This window comes from Setaria viridis, chromosome 4 (genome assembly GCF_005286985.2).
Source record: "Setaria viridis chromosome 4, Setaria_viridis_v4.0, whole genome shotgun sequence".
NCBI lineage: Eukaryota > Viridiplantae > Streptophyta > Magnoliopsida > Poales > Poaceae > Setaria > Setaria viridis.
This window is the reverse complement of record NC_048266.2, coordinates 9,793,998-9,805,694: the sequence shown is the minus strand read 5'-3', so window position 1 is coordinate 9,805,694 and position 11,697 is coordinate 9,793,998. Positions and strand designations below refer to the sequence as shown.

Below are 11,697 nucleotides of genomic sequence, written 5' to 3'. Positions count from 1 at the left end.
GTTTTTTCTCCTTTTTTCCTAAAAAAAATATTGAAGGTAAGATTAGCAGCATCTTGGAGTTGCTCTAAGGCCAATCTTCGCAGAGGTTTTATAAAAAAATTGCATGATCTAATATAACAAGACATATTAGCAAATCTTCTCACATAGCAAGTTCATTACGAGGAGAGATGAGAGAAAGTTTCATCATATATGAAAGAAGTTTCATCACTATAAAACCCAGCAAGCACGATTACCAGTTCTCAACCTTGGAAATCGTGTCTTGAAACTGTGCATTGAGACTGGCCTAAGAGTGCAGATGGCAATCATACCTCCATGTTTCTTTTTTCAGTCTAAAGCTGAACAATGGGCTGAGAATTAACGCTACTGCTTAAGCATGTGTTTGGTTTTAGGGTTGAAGTAGGTTGGGTTGGTTTAGAAGTTTTTCATGGTGTTTGGTTGATCCAGTGGGTTGGATTCGTTCCTGATAGGGAATATATCCCATAGATGCGGGATGGTATGGTCCACTGGACCACATCAACCCACTTCACTCCCACGCACACTGTCTGACCCCGTTGGTGGGGCCGCAGCCGCAGGCGAGTGGCTCGAGCGCCACGTCAAGGCGCCGGCTGGTGAAACAGTAGCGCGCGGGTGCGGCATTGACGCCAGTCGGCAGAGCACGAGTGCGCGGCGCGTGGGCACTGGCTAGCCGAGGAAGGGCGGCACGGATGCGGCAGGAAGGAGCCGGTCGGCGGAGTAGGGTGGCGCGGGTGCGGCAAGGAGGAGCCGGCCGGTGGCGTTCCAAGGGAGCTCCGGGGGGGGGGGGGGGGGGCGACATAACAAGGGAGCTCAGGGGAGCTCAGGGGAGCTCAGGGGAGGAGAAGGCTGACGGCGTGGGCGCGACGAGGAGGAACCGACCGGTGGCGTGGCTAGGAGCTTGGGGAGCGGTGGCATAGCACGGGAGCTCGGGGAAGAAGATAGGATGCGTGAAAAAAAAAGAAAAATAGAGGATGACAAATATGCCGCATACATGACAGGTGGGAGCCATTGAGAACTGGTGTTGACGATGTTAAAATGACCTCCATCCCATCCCTCTAAACCTCTCCAATCAAACAAAAAACTAGGATGGATCTATCCCTCTCAACTAAACACGAGATAGGTTCAACCCGTAAAAAATTGGGACGGAGCTAACCCATCCCACGTCCTAGAACCAAACACATGCTTAGAGTTCTCAGATTTGAGCAATGCAAATCTGTTTTTCATACTTCATACGCAGCTACCTCTTGGTACCTTCCAGCACTATAAGCTGGCATTGACCAGACCTCCTGGTAGTTAGCAGCAGCTACAGGCAGCAGAATTGCAGAAATCAGTGAAGGTAGACATGTACGTGCATATAGGGTGCGATTGGTTCCTGCACCAGGCTGGATCCGAGCTCCCCGCGCGTGACCTACATGCGATTGGTTCCCTACGCTGCTTGCAGGGCCTGGCTCGCGGCATGCAAAAGGACGCCTAGAGCTTGACTCCCACGGTGCGACCAAATCCTTTGTATCTCCGGAGCCAGGCTCCCGGGATGCAGCAGCCGATGCATGAGGCGAGCGCGCAGGAAAAAAACGCAGCGGAGTAGGCAACCAATCAACTTCCCACGTGAGCCTAGCAGCGTGCAAACATTAACCAATCAAAAGGGGTTGCATTTAGCGAGCCTGGCCGGCGGGAGCTTGAATGGGTGATGCGAGCCAGACTCGGCAGAGAAGGAAACCAATCAGGCCCATAGAAGCCGGCAGTGCTCAGTCCTTGGCGCAACGTTGGCCGTTTAGTTTCTGAATGGCCACGACCAATAATTACCACTACCAAAGGGCAGCAAATTCCTGCCGGCCAGAAAACGACACAAAAGGGTCAAAAACCGTCAGGACACAATTCCTGACTGGCCTTGTTTAGTTCCTAATTTGGGAGTAACAAAATTGACATTTTGCCATAAATGCGCAACTGTAGCGTTTCGTATGTATTTGTGAATTATTGTCCAAATATTGACTAATTAGGCTCAAAAGATTCGTCTCGCAAAGTACAACAAAACTGTGCAATTAGTTTTTGATTTCATCTACATTTAATACTCCATGCATGTACCGCAAGTTTGATGTGATGGGGAATCTTCTTTGTGCATAGTGTCAAAGTTGGAAGTTTGGAGGGAACTAAACACGAGTTTCTCCTTATGGCCGGCCGACAAGAATTGTTTCCTGTCGGTAGTTCCTGACGGCCTCTAGTTGACTGGTCAACCCTACTCTCTGTTGCCTTAATCGTCAAGAAATCCCGTCGGGAAAGCACGGCCAACAGGAACAACCATTTCTCTCGTGATGGGATGTCGACAGGACAAATCTATCAGGCCGGAATCATGCTGCACACCTTTTTTGTATTATAATATATACATCTCAGCTTTACACATACATATTAGTTCAGAATGCATCTTGCCATCACACGTGATCCATAAAGGCCATCTAATTCATCACAAGTTCAAGTGTCATCCAAATCCAATAACATACATATTAGTTCATGAATCAACTGAGAAGCAAGTCTAGCTCCTAGCTGTAGTGGAGCATTCAGAGCAGCATGCCAACTGCACAAAAGGAGGCCTTTCTAAACATCATCGATCTGAGGAGGTTAATTGCACTCTTCACCAGCAACAAGTCCATTTGCTTGGAGTTTCACCAAACAGACTGCAACTTAACCAAAGGAGAGCCCTTCTCACCCTCTAAAAAAAGAGATAGACAAGTTGTATTAGTACACTCTACTGTTGAATAGACAGCTCAAACAGTGTTATCTGAATTACAAATGAAACTGCTACACAATCCTATATCACCGCCGGCCCCCACCTCCCCATCACCGCCGGTCCCCACCTCCCCATCACCGCCGGTTTTAGATCCGTCATCTGAAATTCGGCGGTGATGGGATACCTAATCACTGCTGGAACCGCCAAAATCGGCGGTAATGACCTTTTTCAAAAAAAAAGATGCTGGGCCCACGCCCCACCGGCTGCCCTCGCGGCGCACCCCGCCGGCCGCCGGCGTGCTTGCTCCCCGTTGCCCCGTTGGCAGCAGTGCCCACCACCGCTAGTGCCCATGCTGCCGCTGCTACCCCGCTGCCGGCCGCCACTCCACCGCCACCCTGCTGCCTGGCTGCCGCTCCACCGCCGCAGCGCCGAGTCCGGCACCGGTGGAGACCGGAGTGCCACGGCGGTGCGGATCCAGCCATCGCGGGCCGCCGTCGGTGCCCAGAGCACCATGGCGTGTCGGATTCGGCCACTGCGCATGGAGAGAGGGAGGGAGGGAGGTAGGTAGGTACTCACCTGCGCCACTGTCGGGCCCGTCCACCTACGCCGCCGCTGTCATACCCTAATTTTTTTGAATTTCAGGATATGATTAAAAGGAATAATTAAACAATGATTTTCTATATTATAATTTTTTCCCAACATTTACTTTTCTTTATAGGAAATTTAGTATAGGAAAAATAATTGTTTGTTTTTCAAAATTAAATAATGTGGTTCTGTGTCTGTGCATTCATGGCGATGCATCTTGGTGTTTTATGAGTGAAAAAGTTTCAAAAATGTGTTTAGACGTTGTTAAGACCCTTCTGCGAATTTTCCAATTTTTTCTAAAATTTATTCTCCTTTTCCTATAGCTAAATCTAATTTTGAGATGATTCTAGAATCCTTTTCATGAGCACCAAATATTTTATTTGGATTCCTCGTGTTTCAAACTATCTAAATTTTCAGAGTAAATTTTTATTTACACAAGAAATTAATTCTGAAAATAAAAAGAGAAAAACCTCTCCCTCAATCTATCTCTTTAGGCCGGCCCCTTTCTCCTCCTCCTTCGCTTCGGCCTGAAAGAAATCTCCAGCGCCGGCCCAATCTCCCCTTCCTTCTCTTTTTTCTGCCGGCCCATCTTCTCTCCCTTGCATCGGCCCAACTTCCGCGGCCCACCTCTCCTTCCCCTTCTCTTTCCTTTCAGCAGGCCGTCGGCCCACTCGGCCTCTTTTCCCACCGGCCCAAGTCCTCTTGCCGGCCCATCTCCGCGCCCTCTCGCTGACTGGTGGACCCCACAGACCGGTTACAGGCACCGCCGCATCTTCCAGGTCGCGTCGCCAGGCCGGCCGAATCCTTCCGCCTCCCGCGCCCGTCCACCTCCCCGGCGCCCCCCTGCCTTCCTGCACCGCTTCGCCTTCCCCACGAGCACCACTCGCCCCCCCTTTCTCTTCCTCTTCCAGTAACGGCCGCCTACCACCAGTCGGTTCCCATTCATGGCGCCGCCGCCCCTTTACTTCTCCTCTACTGCGCCTCCTCCGCTCCCTCCTCCGTCCCTATAAATGGATGCCCCGCCGCCACTGGAGCTCTTTACCCCGCTTCCCTCGCCTCCTCACGCCACCAAGCCGCCGCCATCAAAGCTCCACCGCCGGCCAAATCCCGCGCCTCCACTCCGGCCGCCGCCGCCTCGTGCTGCTTCCCTGGCCGCGTTGCGCCTCCGTCGCCCGCACCACCTGCCACGCCGGCGCTGCCTGCACCGCAACCGCAACCGCGCCCCCTAGCCCCGACCGAAGGCACCGCCGGGATCCCCCCTGATGGTTCTGTCAAGTCGACCGGATGCAATCGGGAGATGGAAGAAGACAAGGCGCACTTTTGCGTTTCGACCCCTGAAAACCTTGTATATCCTTCCCCTTTTCCTTGTGTCTTTCAACCTTACACAAAAAGCCCTCAAACTTTCAGTTCGTTGCAGTCTAATCCAATCCTTAATCTTTTTGCAGATCTAACCCCAAATTTTCAGCTTTTCGTGGGCTCTGTTCTCTGTGTCTTGGTATCTTTCCTGCTAACCTCTCTAGTCTACACTTTTTCTTGTTTAGGTTCTTGGAATCCTGTTTAGCTCGCAGATTTCACGTTTTAGCTACGTTTTAATCTGTTCAATTTGTGTTAGATTCTTCACAACATAAAATACACATTAGTGTTGATGTTGTCCAACATTTCATGTCTTTGAAAATAAATTTAATATTAATTTGTTTAATGCCTAATAAACATGCGTCTTCTCTAAATAAAAGCTACCTAAAGTTATACACTCATCAATTTGATTAATGCTTACTTCATATCCTTTTCTAAATAAAAGCCAATTATGATATACATCGGTTTTTCATAAACTAATGTTAACCTGATTAACGGTTATCTAAATGTTTCTTCCAATTAAAAGCTAATTAGAGATAAACCTCGGCTTTTTCTAAATTAAATTTAATTTGATTAATATTATTCAATTTGCCTTCTAAATAAAAACTACATAGGTTATATCTCGACTTTCATAATTAAATGTTAATTTGGCTAATATAAATACCAATTTGTTTTTAATATAATATATTTAGTTGAACCTGAAATACAAAGTTCGATTAGATGTTTTATTCATACTCTAAGTTTCTAAAGGTAATTGTTAAATTGGCATAACTCATACTTTAATATTTACAAATAAAATATTTGTAAATATTAAAGTTTACCCCGTTTTCAATAATTAAATATAACTTGCTTAATTCCAAATAGGGTACTTCTCTAAAATAACCTATGTCCATGTTTTATTTAATTAAAATGGATCAAGCATATAGTCTTTTAATTTCTTTTATGAATCAAACATCTCGATAGTTCCGATCTCAGCGTTTCTTGCGTTTGCGTGACCTTAGATCGAGTCTTGTCCTTTAGTACGCTCTTTTAAATCCTTTCTTTTATTTTGGTGTATTGTTCTTAGTGGTACTTGTTTTGTTGTTTGTTGCCGATGTTTGCTTCGTTTAGAAGGATCGCTGCTCGGAAGCTTTGAAGGTTAAAAGTTTCAAGAAAGCAAGATCTGAAGAGCGGTAAGAGTAACTTTACGTTGGAGACCTAATAACCATCCTTCTACCTATGCTTTGTTCACAATATCATGATAATGTTAATTGGAACATGGAGAACCACTCGGAAAACAGTACAACCTCAAGAACTATCATGGCTCTGGTCTTGGCTAATTATAGAGACCTTAATCTGGGGTAACCTTACTGAAAGCGTAAGAGGGGTGGCAGCAGATGGGATATAATTCGGTTCTCTTGGGATGTGGGCTTTGCTAAGACACTGTACCCACTAGGGAGGGTTTATGCCCTGCTACTGATTCAGAAACCTTAGCGGATTACCACTTACTAGGGAATTTTTGTAAAGGCCTCATAGCGACCCTATGCAATCACACCTCGGAAGTGTGGTATGGTGCCTAGCTAGCACCGCATGGTTGGGTCCAAAGTTCTTTGAACTTTTACGCGACTTGTGGGTAAAGATGTACAACCTTTGCATAGTGTAAACTGATATATCAGTGCTCACAATTAAGAGCGGCCTGAACCCTCACATGATTAACTAACCTTGAAGATGGACTTAAATCGTTATTCTGGTTATTTCCTGTGGTCTTGCTGAGTACCAACCATAAGTGTACTCACCCTTGCTTACTGCTGCTCAGAAGAAGAAGATGTGTGAAGTTTGGCAAAGATGATGCTGAGTTTTAGGCGTACGCAACCCCCCAGTCGAGTGCCTGTGAAGTTTGGAGCCTCCATTTCCAGGATTTAAGCTGTGTGTCTCTGATAGTATTTTAAGTCTTTTGTATCTTTCTACGTGATACTGTTGCTGTTATTCACTAATGATATCACTATATGTATGAAACTTGATCCTGGCATACATATAGGTAGCACTTGGTTTTATTTTAAAACCGGGTGTGACAGTCGCCGTGCGCCGCTGTGAGTGAGGGACGAGAGAAGGGGGAGGGGAGGGGGCAGCTGAGGGAGGGTCGGACAGAGCGGTGGAGAGAGTGAGGAGGCTGGCGGAGAGAGGAGAGAGGGAGGGCTGATGGGTGAGGGAGAGAGGGGGGAGGCGGGGAGGGGGTTGGGCCGGCCGGCGGAAAGAAGAGAGAGGGAGGGGGCAGCGGGTAAGTGAGAGGGAGAGAGGCGAGTGGATAAGGAGCACCGGGCGCGCAGAGGTAGGGGTGGGGGGAGGGGGTGCCAGATGTGAAGGAAGAGTAAAATTGTAGTACCGAGGTTTCCTATCACCGCCGGCTCGCAAACCGGCGGTGATAGGATATTATCACCGCCGGTTTTAGTTTCATCGCCGGATCATGTAAAAACCAGCGGTGATGGCTTATCACCGCCAAATCGCCAAAAAACGGCGGTGATAGGATGGCAGTGATGACACTTTCTCTAAGTAGTGATGGGATTGCATCATCACGCAGGCAAAGAAAAGACAAAGTTGGATATATATACTTTCAGAAAAGAAAAGTCAAAGTTGGATATATACTTTCACACCAAAAACTGTTTGTCTCACATTTGCTACTTGCTGCACTGTAAGCACATACATGAGACTATGTCTTTAGTTGTCTAAAAGGAAAACTGGGTACAAAGAAGAGTTCAATTTCAGTAAAAAACTAAGCAGAGAACCAGATATCAACAACTTGACTCCAGGGAAGTCATCCACAATACTTTCTTATACATATGAGAAAGGAACTGTGCATTTTCACGCTGGTACTAAATTCACGGCTAACCATGCATGACTAAGAGCATGGCAACATGAGAACTGTCAAAAATTACCAGGCAGAGGTTATTATTTGCACAACATACCTGAAGTAATATACAAAGCTTCCACCTATAACCATTTTAACTAATGCATTATGCAGTTCAAGTTTACTCTCCTGAAAGAGAAAAAAGATACAGTTTCAGTAGCATTGTCACCAAGGATACCCTGCCAATGAGCAGCGCCACCGTGTCCTTGCACTGGGCCCTCCACTGGGGAGAGGAGAGAAAGTGCAGATCTGAGAGGGTGGTGGGAAATAAGGAAGAGAAAGGGGCGGATATGCTCAACGTGGCTGATGCGTCCCACCATGACCGCGCACTCACGTTGTTGCTCGCCATCATAGCCCCATTGCTACTCAGATCTAGAGCGTGGGTTCGAACATGCCGCTTGGTTTGGTAGGGGTGGGGTGGGGTGGGGTTGGGGGGGGGGGGAGTTGGAAGGAGACCTGGCGGCAGTGCTGGGATGGGAGGGAACCCTTAGGGGTGGGCAGTCGCGGGGGTGGGAGAAGACCCGAGGATGGCGGCGCTCCTATGGTCGGCAGCGTGGGGCTGGGAGGGGCGTTAGAATTGGTGGTGGTGGTGGGTGGGTGTGTGTGTGTGTGGGGGGGGGGGCAGCGGGCTGCGGTGTGGGGGTGGGAGCGCGTAAGGGGGAAGGGCGAATGAAGTTAGGGTTGGACCGGGTGTGTATTTTGTTTTAGGTGTTGCGGGTCCCACAGCACAGTAATGAGGAGGCAAATTTTTGGCGTGGTTCCGCTTGGCCACCGAGCGCGCAGAGTTAATTTTTTCGCTCATGCGGGGTGGACCCCGTCGGTCCACGAGCCTACAGGAAAGCGGTTCCTGTCGGTTTTCTTCCAGCCAACAGGAGTCCTACGCGGTTCCTGACCCCTTCCTTGGTTCCTGAGGGCATTTAGGAAACCGAGAGGAATAGTCGAGGTCGTTCCTGTCGGTTTTGGCTGGTCGACAGGAAATCGTGCCAGTTACTGTCAGTTTAACAAAAACCGTCAGGAACACCTCAAACCGACAGGAATTTCACGTTTTCTGGTAGTTCAGAGCCAAGCATATCAAATACTTCAGCCAGGGAAATTGCCATTCCATTAAGGATTAACAGTATAGGCTTGTAGTTTTCTGCGGCATATTAGAATTTGCCCAGATTGTACTTAGTTTGTGATGTTAAGTCTATATGGAGTTGGGCTCCCTCAATATTCTGTAATGTATATTTGCTCCGCACGTGCTAAGTAAAAGTTTCAGCTGTAAATTTGCATTGAAGGCTCCCCCAGGTAATTAACAAACCGGCACATTATCATTTGCAGCATGTTTATTTGGCATCGCTGATAAGAAAGACAGGCTGATTAGTTTGGTCTTGTTGATCACATCAGTAAACAATTGTGCGCTTGGCGTCCAGCAGGCGGCATGTATTTCAGCCCGGCAGTGAGTGATCTCGGTAGTATAGGTAGGCGATAGACACGGCAGCCTCACGACATTGCGCTACCATTATTCTCAGTGAACAAGCTAAGGTGAAGTGGTCCCGATAGGCGGTGCTGTGGTTGTAAGCATGGCAACCGTCTCGTAAGTGAGCATGTCGTACTCGATGATGGCCCTCACCCACAGAATCAGAGTCATATTTCTGTATTCTTGCCATCCTTATTAAATAAATATATCTCGACCTACAAATTAGGAACCACCTGGATTTACGATGCAAACAAATCTATTATTTCCCCCATGGTAATTTTTAGGCTCTCTAGACGAACACGATGGACTTTTGAAAATCAATTATTAAGATAATAGCTTATACAATGCACACATATATGACGTTGTCACTCTGCTATCTCTTTCACTTGCTAAATTGTTGAACCAAAGCTCATTGGCGACAATCGTAAGACAGAATCTGAAACTCTATCTATATTTTGCACGTGGACAATACACACCTCCAACAATGGAGATGCCTGAGTCAGTGGAAGACAACGCCTCCTTGAGACCAATTGGACTCGCTAAATGGATGATGGCCACTGGCATGCCTGAGCTTGAAGCCTTGAAGAGGAGGGAAACAACACTGCTCCCTCTATTGTCATCACATGAGCCAAGACACAAACCCATAGAGCCATAGAGGGGATGAAGAGATCCAATCCTTTCGCAGATGAAACTAGAGGAGTAGGGATACTAATATCATTGTAACCATGCCACAGGTAACTCTGTTTGTCAACTCTATCACCGAAAAAGCCATTGAGGAACAAGACCATATTTATAGTTGTCGACGAAGAGGGTAAAGGCATAGCCCTTAGAAATGCCACAAAAGAAAAACATCTGGTAAGGAATCACCATCACCGACTCCACCTTGAACCCTACCCAAACATACATAATATAGAATGTAGCAGAACTAGCCTACTACGAAGCTATACTAGCTACACGATAAATTGTTTAACCCATCAAACTGATGTTGGGAGGCCACTAGAGTAGGGGATGTTAATAGAATGATCTTGTAACCAACAGCTAGATGTGTATTGCGCCAGGACTCCTAGGTTTGTTGTAATCGGTTGTTGTAGATAGATTCTTATTGTAACTAGAATATCTAGATGAGTCATGGCCAAGCAATCTAGCTGTATATATGTACTCCTCTCGTGGCCTATTGGCATGGCAATTAATCAACATAAAACCATTGGCAGCTCTGAGTTTGGAGCGTCGGTGTTCCACGCATACCGTGCCTCTGATTTCTCTCATGGTAATCAGAGCTTTCAAGAACTAGATCAATCTGCTATGGCTAGTTCTTCCAACTCCCCTCCTTCTCTCCTTGGCATTCAAGTCTCGGAGAAATTGACCCGACAAAATCATGCTGTCTGGTCAGCACAAGTGCTAGCCAACATCAAGGGTGCGCGCTTGTTTGGATTTCTCACCAGCACCACGGTGCCCCCGGCGAAGGAGGTCGCCGATGACAAGGGGGTGAAATCCCCAAACCCACTCTATGATGATTGGGTGGCCTCGGACCAGCAGGTCCTAGGTTTTCTTCTCTCGACATTGTTGAAGGAGGTGATGCCGCAAGTAACTTCAGCAAAGACTGCAGCGCAAGCATGGAAGGCAATCGAGGATATGTTTGCCTCCCACAACCGTGCAAGGATGATCAACGTTCGCCTTGCACTGACCACGACCAAGAAGGAGGTGATGATGATTGCCCAGTTCTACGGCAAGATGAAGGCCTTTGGAGATGAGATGACCATGGCAGGACAACCACTTGGAGATGAAGAGATGATTGGGTATATTCTTAATGGTCTTGATTCTGATTATGATCCCTTAGTCTCAGCTATTGTAACTAGGGTAGAACCCATCAGCTTGTCTGAATTGTACTCCCAATTAACTAGTTTTGAGACTAGATTAGAGCTACGGCAGGGAGGTAGTGGATCCTTTTCTGTAAACTCTACAGGGAGGGGTGGTAGAGGAGGCAATCGTGCCCCTAATCGTGGGCGTGGTGGCTTCAACCGTGGAGAAGGCCGCACCCCTGGTCGTGGAGGTCGCGGTCAATACCAGCAGCAGCGCACAAACTACTCCAGTCAAAACCAGCAGCAGCGTAGGAGCTACACCAACATCCCAAGTGTAGATGCCAATGGGTGTCCAATCTGTAAAGTCTGTCTCAAGGTTGGACACATGGTGCCTAATTGTTGGCATAGGTTCGAAGAGAACTATGTGCCAGAGGAGAGGCACGTGGCTACGATGATGAACTCCTACAACGTCGACACCAACTGGTACACCGACATGGGAGCTATTGATCACATCACTGGTGAACTGGAGAAACTTGCGGTTTGTGACAAGTACATGGGCAATGATCAGATCCACACGGCGAGTGGTGCAGGTATGGAATTTAAGCATATTGGTCATTCTTTAATTCGTACCCCTCATCATGATATAATGTTAAATAATATTCTCCATGTTCCAAAAGCTGCCAAAAATCTATTATCCATTCATCGTCTTGCTAAAGATAATTTTGACTTCCTAAAATTTCATCCTGAATATTTTTTTGATTAAGGATCAGGACACGAAGAACACCATCCTTGAGGGATGCTGCCACAAGGGTCTCTGTCCTCTTCCTTCAACACCTGCAATGAAGCAAGTTTTTGGAGTCACCAAGCCATCTTTTGAAAG

The 11,697-nt window shown here is 47.3% G+C and overlaps 1 long non-coding RNA gene and 1 other non-coding gene across 2 annotated transcripts; both read left to right on the top strand.

The window, feature by feature from the left end:
- The first annotated feature begins 4,059 nt into the window (after positions 1-4,059).
- On the top strand, positions 4,060-6,695 carry LOC117852145 (uncharacterized). The gene is made up of 4 exons (XR_004639772.2): positions 4,060-4,667; positions 4,768-4,817; positions 5,786-5,847; positions 6,471-6,695. It is a non-coding gene; the product is annotated as an uncharacterized lncRNA (long non-coding RNA).
- A 4,093-nt stretch (positions 6,696-10,788) lies between these two features.
- On the top strand, positions 10,789-10,927 carry LOC117854362 (small nucleolar RNA Z247). The gene has a single exon (XR_004640288.1). It is a non-coding gene; the product is annotated as a small nucleolar RNA Z247 (small nucleolar RNA).
- The last annotated feature ends 770 nt before the right edge of the window (positions 10,928-11,697 follow it).